This window comes from Furipterus horrens, unplaced genomic scaffold (genome assembly GCF_987537825.1).
Source record: "Furipterus horrens unplaced genomic scaffold, mFurHor1.1.pri manual_scaffold_1, whole genome shotgun sequence".
NCBI classification, from domain to species: Eukaryota; Metazoa; Chordata; class Mammalia; order Chiroptera; family Furipteridae; genus Furipterus; species Furipterus horrens.
The window spans coordinates 67,167,719-67,181,278 of NW_028327171.1; the positions used below are offsets into that span (position 1 = coordinate 67,167,719).

A 13,560-nucleotide genomic window follows, 5' to 3' on the forward strand; every position below is an offset into this window, starting at 1 on the left:
CAGTATTGATTCAAAAGGTAATGATTTTCATAAAATATATCTAACCATAAAACTGAGCAGTAAAAGTTGAAATATTAGAACTCCTAGATCTGTTTTTTCATCCTTTCATTCTTTCAGAAATATATATGCTTTTGTGCTTCTGTTGTATACATACAAAGGACAACTTAAATAATAAGTGCACTTATTGGAAAACACAATCATTATTAGGAGAAATTTCCTATTGAACTTATTTTAATTCTGCATTTTAAAAAATATTTTGTTTAATAAAAAATAATTACAACATTTGAAATTATTTCACTCAATACTCATAATTATTTACCCAAGACTCAGAGAAATTGAAAGATTTGTCCAAATCATCATAATGTGTAATTAAGAAGATAGGAAAATTCCTTGGCAAGTGGAATGGGAAAACTAAGAAAAGGTAATTAAACAAGGCCAAACAATTTGACCAATTTATAGCCAACTGGTGAATCACAAGACTATTTTCACCAACAAAGAACACTTGAGAGCAAATGGTTCATACCTCTCCTCCCAAACCAGAGAATGATAAATAAATCACCCTGGCGAGGGAGATAGGAAACAAAAATCCAGTTAGTGCCATTTGTGCCAGCCAAACCCAAAGACAGATGAAGTCAGGGACAAATAACAAAAAACCTAATTAGAACCAGACAGACCCAAGATAGGAGTAAAGCAGTGAATCTGACCAAAGAATAATCCCAAACTCTCCTATATGCTCATTTTGTTGAATCAATACATTAAAGGACACACCTGGAAAACTAATGAAAATTCTGTTAAGACCCTCCTCTGAGATCTCCCTTAGGATTCCTGCCCACAAATGAGGTATAAAATCCCTCAAGACAAAGAATGTCAAAGTTGGCTCTCTGCAGTACATCCATGCCTTTTCTCAAGCATGAACATTTTACTTTCTTCCTTCTAAATCTAAGATTCCCAGGAGACTTGCAACCAGGGGAGCAATGGGCAGCAGCAGCTCCTCCTGGGCTAACCCCCGAAGATTTCTCCAAGACCCCCTTTTCCTCTATTTTTCAGTGAGTCAACAGCAGCTCAGCCTTGGCTCACTTCTTTCCTATAACTTTCCTAGGGAGCCGAAGCAGAGCACTGTCTAAGCTCTCTCCTGTTGCTCCTATCACCCCAAGTCCTTCCTTAGTTCCACTTGCGCAGCTTTAATAAACATACTCTCAAAATCACTGGACTCATGTTGTGAAATCTTCCCTACATAAAGTCAAAACCAGAGGCAGACCAGCTCTGAGCCCAGTCCCCATCTGGTAACATAATTAACCAATTTAGTATTTTCCTACTTTACACACTTCCTGTTATCACTATCTATACAATTTGGGGCTGTTTTAAAAGTTGTTTCTTTTCATGGTAAGTTATCATACTTTTTCTATTCCTTTGAATGAAATTTCATTTTTAACCCATTTTTTTCTGTGAATCAAGCCACCATATAATATTATAACAAACACACCTGTGGTTGTGTGGCCTCTGAAGGCTTCCAAAAAATTATAAAATTTGAATCATGTTTAAAATATCTTGTATATACCTCCCCCTGTCTGCCTCTACTATTAAGTTAGTGCTGACCCTCTTAACTTCTTGTCTACATACTACAGTAGTCACCTAACTGGTCTCCCTTTCCAATCAATAATACGCACTATTGCCAGAGTTATTGCCATTCCCCCATTGTAAAACATTCATGTTCTATTGCTTGGAATCAGTAACCAATTACGTAGCTTAGCATTTAAAGCTCCTCATTATATGACCCCAACCTATACATCAACTTTCTTCCTCTACGTCCACTCTCACATGCGGCTATTTGCTATTTCCCATGTTTGCTCAGTATGTTCTTGGCTCAAGTTTTCTCTTTCATCTGAAATGATCAAATAAGATCCATGTTTCAGACTAAATCTCACTTTCTTACAGGCCAGTCACAGATGTAACTATTCAGAATTCATCATTTTCTCTTCTATATTGTCATAAGATTGTTTAAATGTTTATTATGACACATATTATAGTTTCTAAATTTGTTCATGTGTAGTTGTCTTCTTCCCTAGAATAACAGCACATGGAGGCAAAAGAAAATTTTCATTTTGTTTCTTTTAGTCCACAGTGTCTTCAACCACAAACATGTGTTGACTGATTTGACTGAAAACTTGGGTGATTTTTAAAATGTTACATTATGCATACTCTTGCCTCCTTAAAGTGCTGTACCATATAATTTACTTTTTTCTTGATGTCTTAGGGCAAAATTTACTAACGTGATTGTATTGGGTTATAATGCACTCAGGAACCACTAAGGCTTGTTAAATTCTTTGTGTCTAGAGTAAATAGCAACACACTACAGAGATTTGATTCAGGAAGTCCTATATCCTCAAACTCTTTGAGCCAGCAGCTTTATTTTAATCACTTGTCTGGGGGTAGGCCTCTCCGGCAAAATGAACATCAAGATCTTTATAAGAGCAGTTTACTTCTGAGACTTGTTTCCCTTGCTGGTTCCTAAATGTTCCTGGAATGTTCTCTATATGGAAAATAAGAAACAACTTCTTTAAGAATGGGCAAAGAAAGATGGAACTTAACTTTTAACAGACCCACTTCTCATTGGGACGGATGTTCTTAATTTCAGAGAGTAAAGAAGACTTGGACTGAGGGCTAGTGTTCTCAGGAGTGAGGAATAATCATGTCACAGTGTGACCCATTCTCTCACCCCTCCTTCACATGTACAGAAATGGAGTGGAACTACAGCCCAGTAGCCTAGTTATTATGCTTCCTTCTCAATAGAAAAGGAAATTGTTTCACCACCGCATGTTGGTTGGAAGGTCATGGGGCATTAGGTCACTGAATCCTCAAGAGAGGTAAATTATAGCAGGGCAAAAATCCAATGCCAGTTGAGGGAACGGGAATTTGATTTCCTATGGGAATTTCCAATTATGTTCCATTCCTCCCTCTCCCTGCCCTCCCCTGAGTTATAACTTCTGGATTCAACATTAACCACTGTTCTTTTCTTTTTGTCTTTTCTTGTAGTTTTCCAAGCAGCCTTGATTTTTCCAAGTTGATGTCTTTTTCTCTCTCAAAAGTTAATAGTGCTCTGAGCAGAGTAGCACAATAATATTTTTGCTTTAGTTTTTTTTAAACAAAATTTTATTTAAAACTCCTTTTTGGACTTTTTCTCGTGAACAAAAATCATTTCAGGCGGCATTTGGGAGCACGTGAAGCATACTCACAGAGGGGAAGGAAGAAGGCAGTCTGTCCTCCTTCCATACTTTCTTCTGGAACTCAGCTCACACTTGACTGCCAGAAGGAAGCATTTTTCAGGGAAGTTTTGATGTGGTCATAGATCTGAGCTTAAGCACTGCACCTCTCCACTTCGCCAAAAAAAAAAAAAAAAAAAAAAAAAAATGCTTTTTGTGCAAGTGATTACAAGTCCAGGAATCCAGAAATTTGTTCTTGTTCTGCTTTCATTGCCAACACATAGGTCCTTAAATAAGTCACAAATATTTGAGCTCCAGTTTCCTTCTTTGTTAAATGGAGATAACAATCTCTGGCCTCCTGCCTCATGGCATTGATGTAAAAATCATATAAAATTATAAAAGAAATACATACAAATCTCTAAAACATAGAATATAATAATGAGATAATTTATATGACTATACTTTGTGAATTCTAAGGAGAGATATAAGAGTAGTTATGCTTCTTGACTACAATTGCCCTCTGGGAGTACTGGGAACATTGGCTGACCTGTAAGGGCAGGCAGAGCAATATTGTATGTTTGGTTGCTACCTTTCTGTCCTTGTTATGCCACATTCACCTTCTGCATACCCTTCCAGAAGGCTTTCTCTTCAGGTTAATTCTGCCAGTTTCTTCTCTGCAGCCATAAAATCAAGCCTTTTATACCTAATAAGTAATATATGTTCATTACTTAATTATGGTTTAATTAGGCATACAGATGTCCAAACTCATCAGATCACATGAATTAAATATGTGCATGTTTATGTATCAATTTTATCTTATTAAAGATGTTAAGAAAAAAAATATTAATAGATTCCAGACCTTCTAGCAAAGTAAAATGCAAAAATCTGTGAGATATAACCCAGCTTTCATGAACTTTTAATGTCTAGTGAAGGAGACCCACTTACAGACTCTATTGTAAGCTCTCCAATCTTAGGGATAGAGTCTGTTTTTGTGTGCCATTGATCCTCAGTGCCTGTCACAGTGCCTGATACATAATTATGTGTGAAAGAAAGAAAGAATGGGAATGACAGAGGGGCATATAAGAGGGAAGTGAATCAAAATTCCAAGTATAATACACAAATTATTTCTTATTTACATCCTTAAGAGCATCATGTGTACATTCTCACAGATAGGACAGGCAGCAATGATCCTTTTGACTCCTTGCCTTAAAAAGGCAAACTTATCTTGCGGTCAATGAAGCTAAACTTCAGAGTTCTCTAGACATTTGAAGGCCCTGTACTTCATTTTGTATTAATGATTTTGTACTCTTTTCTTTTGAGAGGTGTCCCCATGTTGTATAAAATCAGACTCCAAATAATCCTGGATACATCTCCCCTTACAGCTTTCACTTGAAACAGGTATGAGATGCATGTTCTAGAAAAAGCTGTTGCCTGTTAGCATAACTTATGTCCATAAGGAAGTGCTGTAAAGAGTGGTGGCGTGAACTCTAGTAATGTTTTCATTTCATATATTCTAGTAAATGAGCTCCACATAGCATTCTTTGTTTTTTCTTATAAAATCCACTGTCCTACTCAAAATCATATTTAGCTGACATCTAAGCATCTGCAATCTAAAAATATTTTTATGAAGACCTACTTAAATTTTTATTTACCATTACTTAGACCTTAATATACATATCTGAGAAGCTATTGATAAATATAAACCTTTTCAAAATGAATAATAAGACACAGTTTTAATGTCTAGCCATCTTCTCTAAAGATGAAGCTCGAAATGTGTATCTATTCAATAAGATAATTTTTCTATTGATTTCTCTCCATATATTCTTTTGGTGATATATAAATATAGTTCTCTCTCAAGCCACCAATCTTTGATTTTAAAAAGATGAGTGTTTAATACTCAAGGCAACAATTATAGTCATTTCTTTTTGCAGCTCCATTAAGATAAAAAGAAAAGTGTTATCAAGCAGAATATACATGCCCTTCACAGCACTTGCTATTTCCAGCCTAATTTACTTTTTAATTAGAAATTCTATCAATTAATCATATCAATGAAATAATTTCTAGCCCAACTTAAATACTTATCATTAATTCTGATAAATCTAATAAGTAACTTTGGAAACATTGTTTTCTGTATTTAATCAATTTTATTTAAAAATATTCTGTAGTAAATGCTAGTCAAGAATGAAAATATACTCAAAGTCATTTAAAAATATATATACTTATACCAACTTTTCCAAATTTAATTAAAATATTTTTGTAGTCTCTTAAACTACAAGGAGGTTGATAGCCAGATCTTTGTTTTTAATATTATTCTCTAATTAAAGAAGTGGCTAGTTCTAGGACTAGGACTGGAAACATACAAGAGGAGCCTGAAACATTTTATAAGGCCAGAAAGTAAAAAGTGCTCACACAAATACACACATAGTCACAGAAGAATGTTAAAAGAATACTACCGATAAAAACTTGAGTCGCGGACCTGGCACTCACTGCAGCTTCAACCTGAGTCTCGGCTTCTCACCTTTCTCCCTGAGCAACATGAGCTTCAGCACACGCTCCAGCTTCTCAACAAACTACTGGAGCCTGAGCTCAGTGCAGTCTCCTGGTCACCGGGTCAGGCCGGCCATCAGCGCAGCCAGCGTCTATGCAGGTGCCGGGGGGCTCGGACTCCCGGATCTCGGTGTCCCACTCCACCAGCGTGCGGGGCAACTGGGGATTCGGGGGCCTGGCTGCAGGGATGGCAGGCATAGAGGGCATCCAGAGCGAGAAGGAGACTATGCAATGCCTGAATGACCACCTGGCCTCCTACCTGGAGAGGGTGAGAAGCCTGGAGGCTGAGAATTGGAGACTGGAGAGCAAAATCCGGGAACACCTAGAGAGGAAGGGACCCCAGGTCAGAGACTGGGCGCATTATTTCAAGATCATCGAAGACCTGAGGGCTCAGATATTTGCAAATTCTGTGGACAATGCCCGCATCGTTCTGCAGATTGACAATGCCCATCTTGCTGCTGATGACTTCAGAGTCAAGTATGAGACGGAGCTGGCCATGCGCCAGTCTGTGGAGAATGACATCAGTGGGCTCCGAAAGGTCGTCACTCGGACACCAACATCACTGGGCTGCAGCTGGAGACGGAGATCGAGACTCTCAAGGAGGAGCTGCTCTTCATGAAAAAGAACCACGAGGAGGAAGTAAATGGTCTACAAAACTAGATTGCCAACTCTGGGCTGACTGTGGAGTTGGATGCCCCCAAGTCACAGGACCTCAGCAAAATCATGGCAGACATCTGGGCCCAGTATGACGAGCTGGCTCGGAAGAACCGAGAGGAGCTAGAAAAGTACTGGTCGCATCAGATGAGGAGAGCACCACAGTGGTCAGCTCGCAGACCGCGGAGATAGGAGCTGCTGAGATGACACTCACGGAGCTGAGACGTACGGTCCAGTCCTTGGAGATTGACCTGGACTCAATGAGAAATCTGAAGGCCAGTTTGGAGCACAACCTGAGGAATGTGGAGACGCGCTATGCCATGCAGATGGAGCAATTCAATGGGATTCTGCTGCACCTGGAGTCAGAGCTGGCCCAGACCCGGACAGAGGGGCAGCGCCAGACCCAGGAGTATGAGGCCCTGCTGAACATCAAGGTCAAGCTGGAGGCTGAGACTGCCACCTACCGCCGACTACTGGAAGAAGGGGAGGACTTCGATCTTGTTGACGCCCTGGACAACAGCCACTCCTTACATACCATTCAAAAGACCACCACCCGCAGGATTGTGGACGGCAAAGTGGTGTCTGAGGTCAATGACACCAAAGTTTTGAGGCGTTAAAGGCAGCAGAAGTGTGGGATCTTTTTTTGCGGGGCAGGACGCCAATAAAAAGTTCAGAGTTCATTAAAAAAAAAAAAAAAAAAAAAAAAAAAAACAAAAAACGAATACTACCTGTACCAAATAGTCTCTTTCTCACAAAACTGTAATTTTTCAGCCTGACACCAGAAGTGCCAAAGAACCTCACACACACACACACACACTCACGTAAACACATATGTACACACACACACACACACACACACACACACACAATGGTGGTTATGTCAAAGGAAAAAAGAGAAACCAACCAAAAGAGCCCCAAGAGCCAAAGCAGAAATAATTGCAGCAATATACTGCTTAGATTACAACCCGAAGTAAAAAATATCCATGTCACCCTATTGATATAAATCCATGATTAAATAAATGAATAAGTAAAGAAGCAAAATAAACAAATCTCCCTTGTAAGAGAATTTCCAATTATTTATGTAGGTACTGTACCCCCTCTAGGAGATGGAATATATGTCCCAACCCCTGTAGTGTGGCTGCACATAGTGATTTCCTCTTAAAGAGTACAGCATAAAATGAGCGGGAAAGAGGAGTAAATTTACAGTGATGAAACCTGACAAACACACCTCAGCCAAGCCCTCAAAGTTAACATCAACAATGGTAAGTCACACTGATAGCAGGTACCTTTGATATGTTGCAATAAGAATGGAATTTTACCTTTGTGGTGTTTCTCCTTAAGATAGCTCTTTAATAAATATTTCATGGAAATCTTAAATTCTATTTCAAATAGAACTGTCACTTTTTATTTCTTATATGTATTTTCTTATTACACAGTTAGTTTACTCCACTGTAACATGCTTAAATTACAAAAGATAATCCACATAAACTAGCTAAGTATAGCAAAGATTTGAGATTATAATAATTGTGGGTAAAAAAGAGCAGCTTCTGAAAATAGGAATATTGAATGAAAGAAGTCTTAAAGGGATAAATTTTTAAATTTTAATATTTATTATATATTTTCCATTACCGTTTAGTCCCCTTACACTCCCTACCCACTCCCCAGTAATCACCACACTGTTGTCCATGTCTATGAGTCCTTTTTCCTTTTGCTAAATTTCTCCACCTCCTAACCTCCCCGCACCCACTAGTTATCATCTCTTCTTCAACTAAGAGTGTCTCTTTTGCTTGTTAGTTCAATTTGTTCATTAGATTATACACATGAGTGAAATTATAGTATTTGTCTGTCTCTGACTGGCTACTTTCACTTAGCATAATGTTCTCTAAGTCCATCCATGCTGTTGCAAAGGGTACAATTTTTCTCTTTTTACTGCTGAGTAGTATTCCATTGTGTAAATGTCCCATAGTTGTTTTATCCACTCATCTATTAATGGACATTTGGGCTGCTTCCATATCTTGGTGATTGTAAATAATGCTGCAATGAATAAAATATATTTGACAATTCATGATTAATATATGGTGGTAAAACTAGCCAATAAACATATATAAAGTTATTCAGTTCCATTAGATATCGTGGAATTGCTAACAATAACAAAAAAATGTGATACCAATATTTATCCACCAGAACAGCAAAATAAAAAAGTCAGACAAAATCAACTCTTGATCAGGTTGCTACAACCACTTTGAAAAACTATTTGCCAATATCCACGAACAGGAAAGCTATTTGTACCCCGTGATAGAGTAATTCCACTCCTAAGAATATACTTATCAGAAATGCAAACATGGATTCACTAAAAGACATGTTCTAAAGTGTTCAGAGCAACACTATTGTAATAACCGTAACCTGGAAACTGTCTGAGAGAAGAATAAATAAATATTATATATTGTGGTATATTTAAACAATGGAATACTATGCAGCAATAATTAAGTACCATAGTATATAAAATATAACTATTTCACAAACATGTTGAACAAAAGAATATAGACACAAAAGACTATATATACACCATATGATTCTGTTCATAGAAAACACAGAAACAGGTGAGACTAATCTATTTGTTAGAAGTCAGCAGAAAAGATAGAACACATAATCATTTTTTTTTTTTATATTAAGAGAATAAAGTTTACAAAGATAAAGTGACTGGCCTGGTACCTAAACATGTATTTGCTTATAAAACCTGTGTCCTTAATCATCAAATTAGTAAGACGTAAGATGAGGGCCACCTTCTGGGAGCAGATTCCAAGGATATACTCAATGTGTGGAAATTCATGGAGCTGTATACTTACAGTGTATCTACTTTTCTTTCAATGTGTCTGTGATTTAACACTAGCAACAACAACACTATTGTCAAGCCACCTGAACTGAGTGATATTCTTCCATCTCACAATATGATTGATTATATTTCCACTCAGATTATGTTTTCCCAACTTTCATTATTGTTTAAGCCGCTTCATAAAATTCTAGGTTAATCAATAAGAAACTATTTTATATGGATAGATCTATAATAGTGATAATAATAATAAGTACATGCTTAGCAGGTCACAGACACTGTGCTAAATATTTTATATGCTGTATCTTATTTAATTCTTACAAATCCTTTAAATCAATTACCATTTTGGAAGGGAAGGTTTTTTTTTTATATTAAGACAATAAAGATAAAGTAACTATCCCTAACCTGGTAATAAACATATATTTCTTCATAAAACATGTGTCCTAATAATCAAATATATCTATTTATTATATTCATTTCCTTCAAAAACTAGTGATAAATATGAACAAAGTAGAAATGTCTTCAGAAAATTTTAATTATAATGGGATTATTTGCTTTGGATACCTAATAAGTCTGGATCTGAGGCTGAACAAATAAACTCAATGTAGGCAAGTATTCATTAGTCTAATTTTTCAATATAAGCAATTAAATATATATTAGCCCACATGTGTTCCTATAATTGTATACTGCTTTGGTTAAATATAGTCAAATTATGTTGAAAATCATCAATAAACAAATGAACGTTGCAAATTTCTCTGATTGTGGTTGTTGTTGACTAACAATAAACAAGTTACAGTAATGTACAAATCACTTCAGATACACCTATTGAGAACATTTTGGTGGACTTCATTCCAGATACATCCCCAAAAATCTACTAACACACCATTGCATATTTGTAATAGCTGCTAAATGGTCCAGTATACTGACACATCAAAATTTATTCAACTAGCTCCTTATTGGTGAACAATTAGGTCAAATTTTCTTTTTTTCTTTTTCTTTGGTGGTGGGGGGCAGGGGCTTCTAAAACCAATTCTGCAATGTAAATGCCTCTGTGAGGTTTTATGCAATCATCTCATATCTTATTATCCTGTGGCACAGTACATAGAAAACAGTAGAATCTGTATCTCCAAAGAAAATACAGTAATAACGTCTCATCTCTCCCAGCTGGCTACAGGGGTACTGTTCTGGCAGCCTGTGGCTCGCTGTGGAATTGGCCCTGACTGATCTGGTCAGTAATTCCACAGACCTCAGCAAGTGCAACCACATACCACATAGGTGGGCCTGCGGTCATCCCCCATTACCTGGCCCGTCCCTGGGAATACGTAGATGAATATACAGAGAGAGACAGCACCAGCACCCATGGCTGATTGTTTTAAATCATATGTTCAAAAAAATAACCACACCTTCATATTCCAAATATAGTGGCCTAAAGTCATCTAATGTTTTATAGTCAAGTTGAATGGCCTATTTTTAATGCAAGGCTAGAAAATTTGCAAAACATATGGGACAGTCTAGTGACAAAGGAAGAAAGTTTTACAGAGCTGTTGATGAAAAGGGGTCTCAGAACCCCAGAGAGCATATTTTCCCAGAATGTCTATCAAAACACCCACTGTTGCTGTGATGATTAAATGATATAAAATTCTTAGCCCCATGTTTGATGTACTACAGCCAATAAATTTTAGCTATTATTATTACATTTTCTCAATTTTTCCAAATATTTTCTTTACTCCCTCAAACTGAAAATTGTGTTCTCAGGAATTTTCATGTGTGTGTGTGTGTGTCTGTGTGTGTGCGTCTGAGAGAGAGAGAGAGAGAGAGAGAGAGAGAAAAGATTCTTCCCATTACGTCCTCTCAGTTTTACTGTCAAGAATTTTGTGAATTTATCCACTTCTTACCAAATTCATTCCAACAATTCAATTCAAAGATACAGCATCTCACATGTGAATTATTCTAATAATTTCTCACCGATCTTCCTACATCTGCTCAAACTCCTTATTCATCTCTAGAGAAGTGGAAAAATGTTTTCATATGTAAATCTGAAGAAGCATTTTTTTTTTTTTTTTTGCTTTTGCTTATACTGTTCAGTGACTTCCCTTTGTTATAGGATGAAGTCCATTTTTACTATAGATCCTCTCTTAAAATCTCTACTCCAGCCACAGTGCAATGCACCAGGAACCTCCTCTTGAGAGCCTAAAAAATGCTATGACTCCTTTCTGGAAGCCTCATCTCCCCACCCAATACCTGACTACATGACTTTATGTCTCAAATTTAAGCTTAGAAGTTTTCTGTTTTGTTTTTTTAATTCCCTTCTGTACCCTCTAGTGAGGCCAAGATTCTCTGTTTGTAATTCTAAATCACCTCTTCACAATTTCCATCAATTTATTCCTTATGTATTTGTTTTATCTTTTATCAGCTTTCCATTCTCCTCTCTGTGAGTCCCATCCATTTCAGAACCATGTCTCCCTCCCCACTGTGTCTCCTCACCTAATACAGTTCAGGGCAAGTGGCAAATGCTCAAAACTACTAGGTAAATGAGTGAACATTTAAAATGTTAGATACTTAAAATCAAAGCAGCTTATTTATGCACTGATATTACATTAGTTTCTTCAGAATGACCTATGATGAAAACAATATTTACTTATTTACAAGAGCTGGAATAACTTAATACTAAAACAACCTATCTATTACATAAATACATACACTAGTAGCACAATATAAGATATTGAATAGAAGGGAGATTTGAAAATCTAGATATATTGGTCTATTTCCAAATATTATATATTCATTTCAACACAACTGGAATGTGATATTTATTAAAGTCTCTATAACACACAAATACATTATCTATTTGTCTGATGATAAAGAAAAATTAAATTGTTGTGTGTGTGTATTGAAGTTGCATTAGATTGCTAAGACTGTCATAACAAAGTACTATACCATAGATTGAGTAGCTTGAACAATAACAATATTTTCAAATAGTTCTTGAGATTAGAAGTCCAAAGTCAAGTGTTAACACATTGGCTTTCTCTTGGAGGCCTCTCTCCTGGCTTGCAGACAGCTGCTTTCTCATTGTCTCCTCACATGGTCTTTTCTCTGTGTGTAGAAGTCCCTGGTGTCTCTTCCTCTTATAAGGATACTGGTTATATTAGAGTTCCAATTTTATAACCTCACTTAACCTTAATTATCTCTTTAAAGATCCTATCTCCAAATATAGTCACATTGGTATTTAGGGCTTCAACATATGAATTTGAGTGATACACAATTCAGTCTACAACAGAAGTCCAAGTTTTTTTTTTTTTTTTATATCATAGATTACAAATAGAAAAGAATCAACTGAGTAGCCAAAGAGTACTATCAATTACAATGAGTACGTGCTATTGACTGCTGTGTTTACAAGGCCCAGCAGATTTTTTTCCTTTTTGTGGCTATGCAATGATAATAGCCAACTTCCCTCATTATTATTATACCTGAGTTTCTGCTAATTTTTTTTTTTTAAGGAAACCCAGCGGATCAATGTTGTAAATAGCTATTACTATTCTAGCATGGAGACTAACCCCTAGGGACACATAAATTGTGTGCATCATTTTTTTATCTTCCTGTCACCCTCTTTTGACCCTTGGAGCTTTGCTGTTCTCTTGGGGATACAGTGTGAAAGCTGACAGAGTAACAAATGTTAGAGTTAAGTTTAACATTGTGGTTGCCATTCATCTCCTGTAAAACACTGACATTTCTAATTAAAATTAAAGGCACATTTTTATGTAAAAATTTCAGAGTGATTGTACAGTTTTTAAAATTAAACATATTTTTATTAACTGCTGCTTTCAAGTCTTCTGATAACTACACTATACATCACATCAAAATTTAATGATTATTTATTTACTTAATGGAATATTACTGTTTAGAATAACAGATTTCTATCCCCACACTCATATTTTATATTCCCTTAGTGTTTTCCCCATTGAATTTTCAATCCTCACACCTAGACATCTTAACCTTAATCATGTTCATTTCAGTTCTGTGCTCTGAATACAAATAGCTCATTTTGCAACACAAGCATGTAAATAATTTTATCATTTTCTTCTTTTTCTAACCAAGTTTGCAAATCCACCTTCCACCTATAATTCTAGTTCAGATTCTTTTTTCTATGTTGTTGGTAAGTAGTTATGAATATACATTTTATGTTTTAGCTTCTGTAACAGCACCGCTTTTACACTTTTGAAGAAAGAAAAATCTCTTACCTTGGAAATTATTATTTTACCACTTTAATATCAAAATCACCCTAGCTCTAATTCTACATCTCTTTAAGTGTCAATTTTATTTTTGCCCTCA

The 13,560-nt window shown here is 36.3% G+C and overlaps 1 pseudogene; it reads left to right on the forward strand.

Annotated features, from left to right (window-relative positions):
- The first annotated feature begins 5,735 nt into the window (after positions 1-5,735).
- LOC150021264 (keratin, type I cytoskeletal 18 pseudogene) lies at positions 5,736-7,018 on the forward strand (annotated as a pseudogene).
- The last annotated feature ends 6,542 nt before the right edge of the window (positions 7,019-13,560 follow it).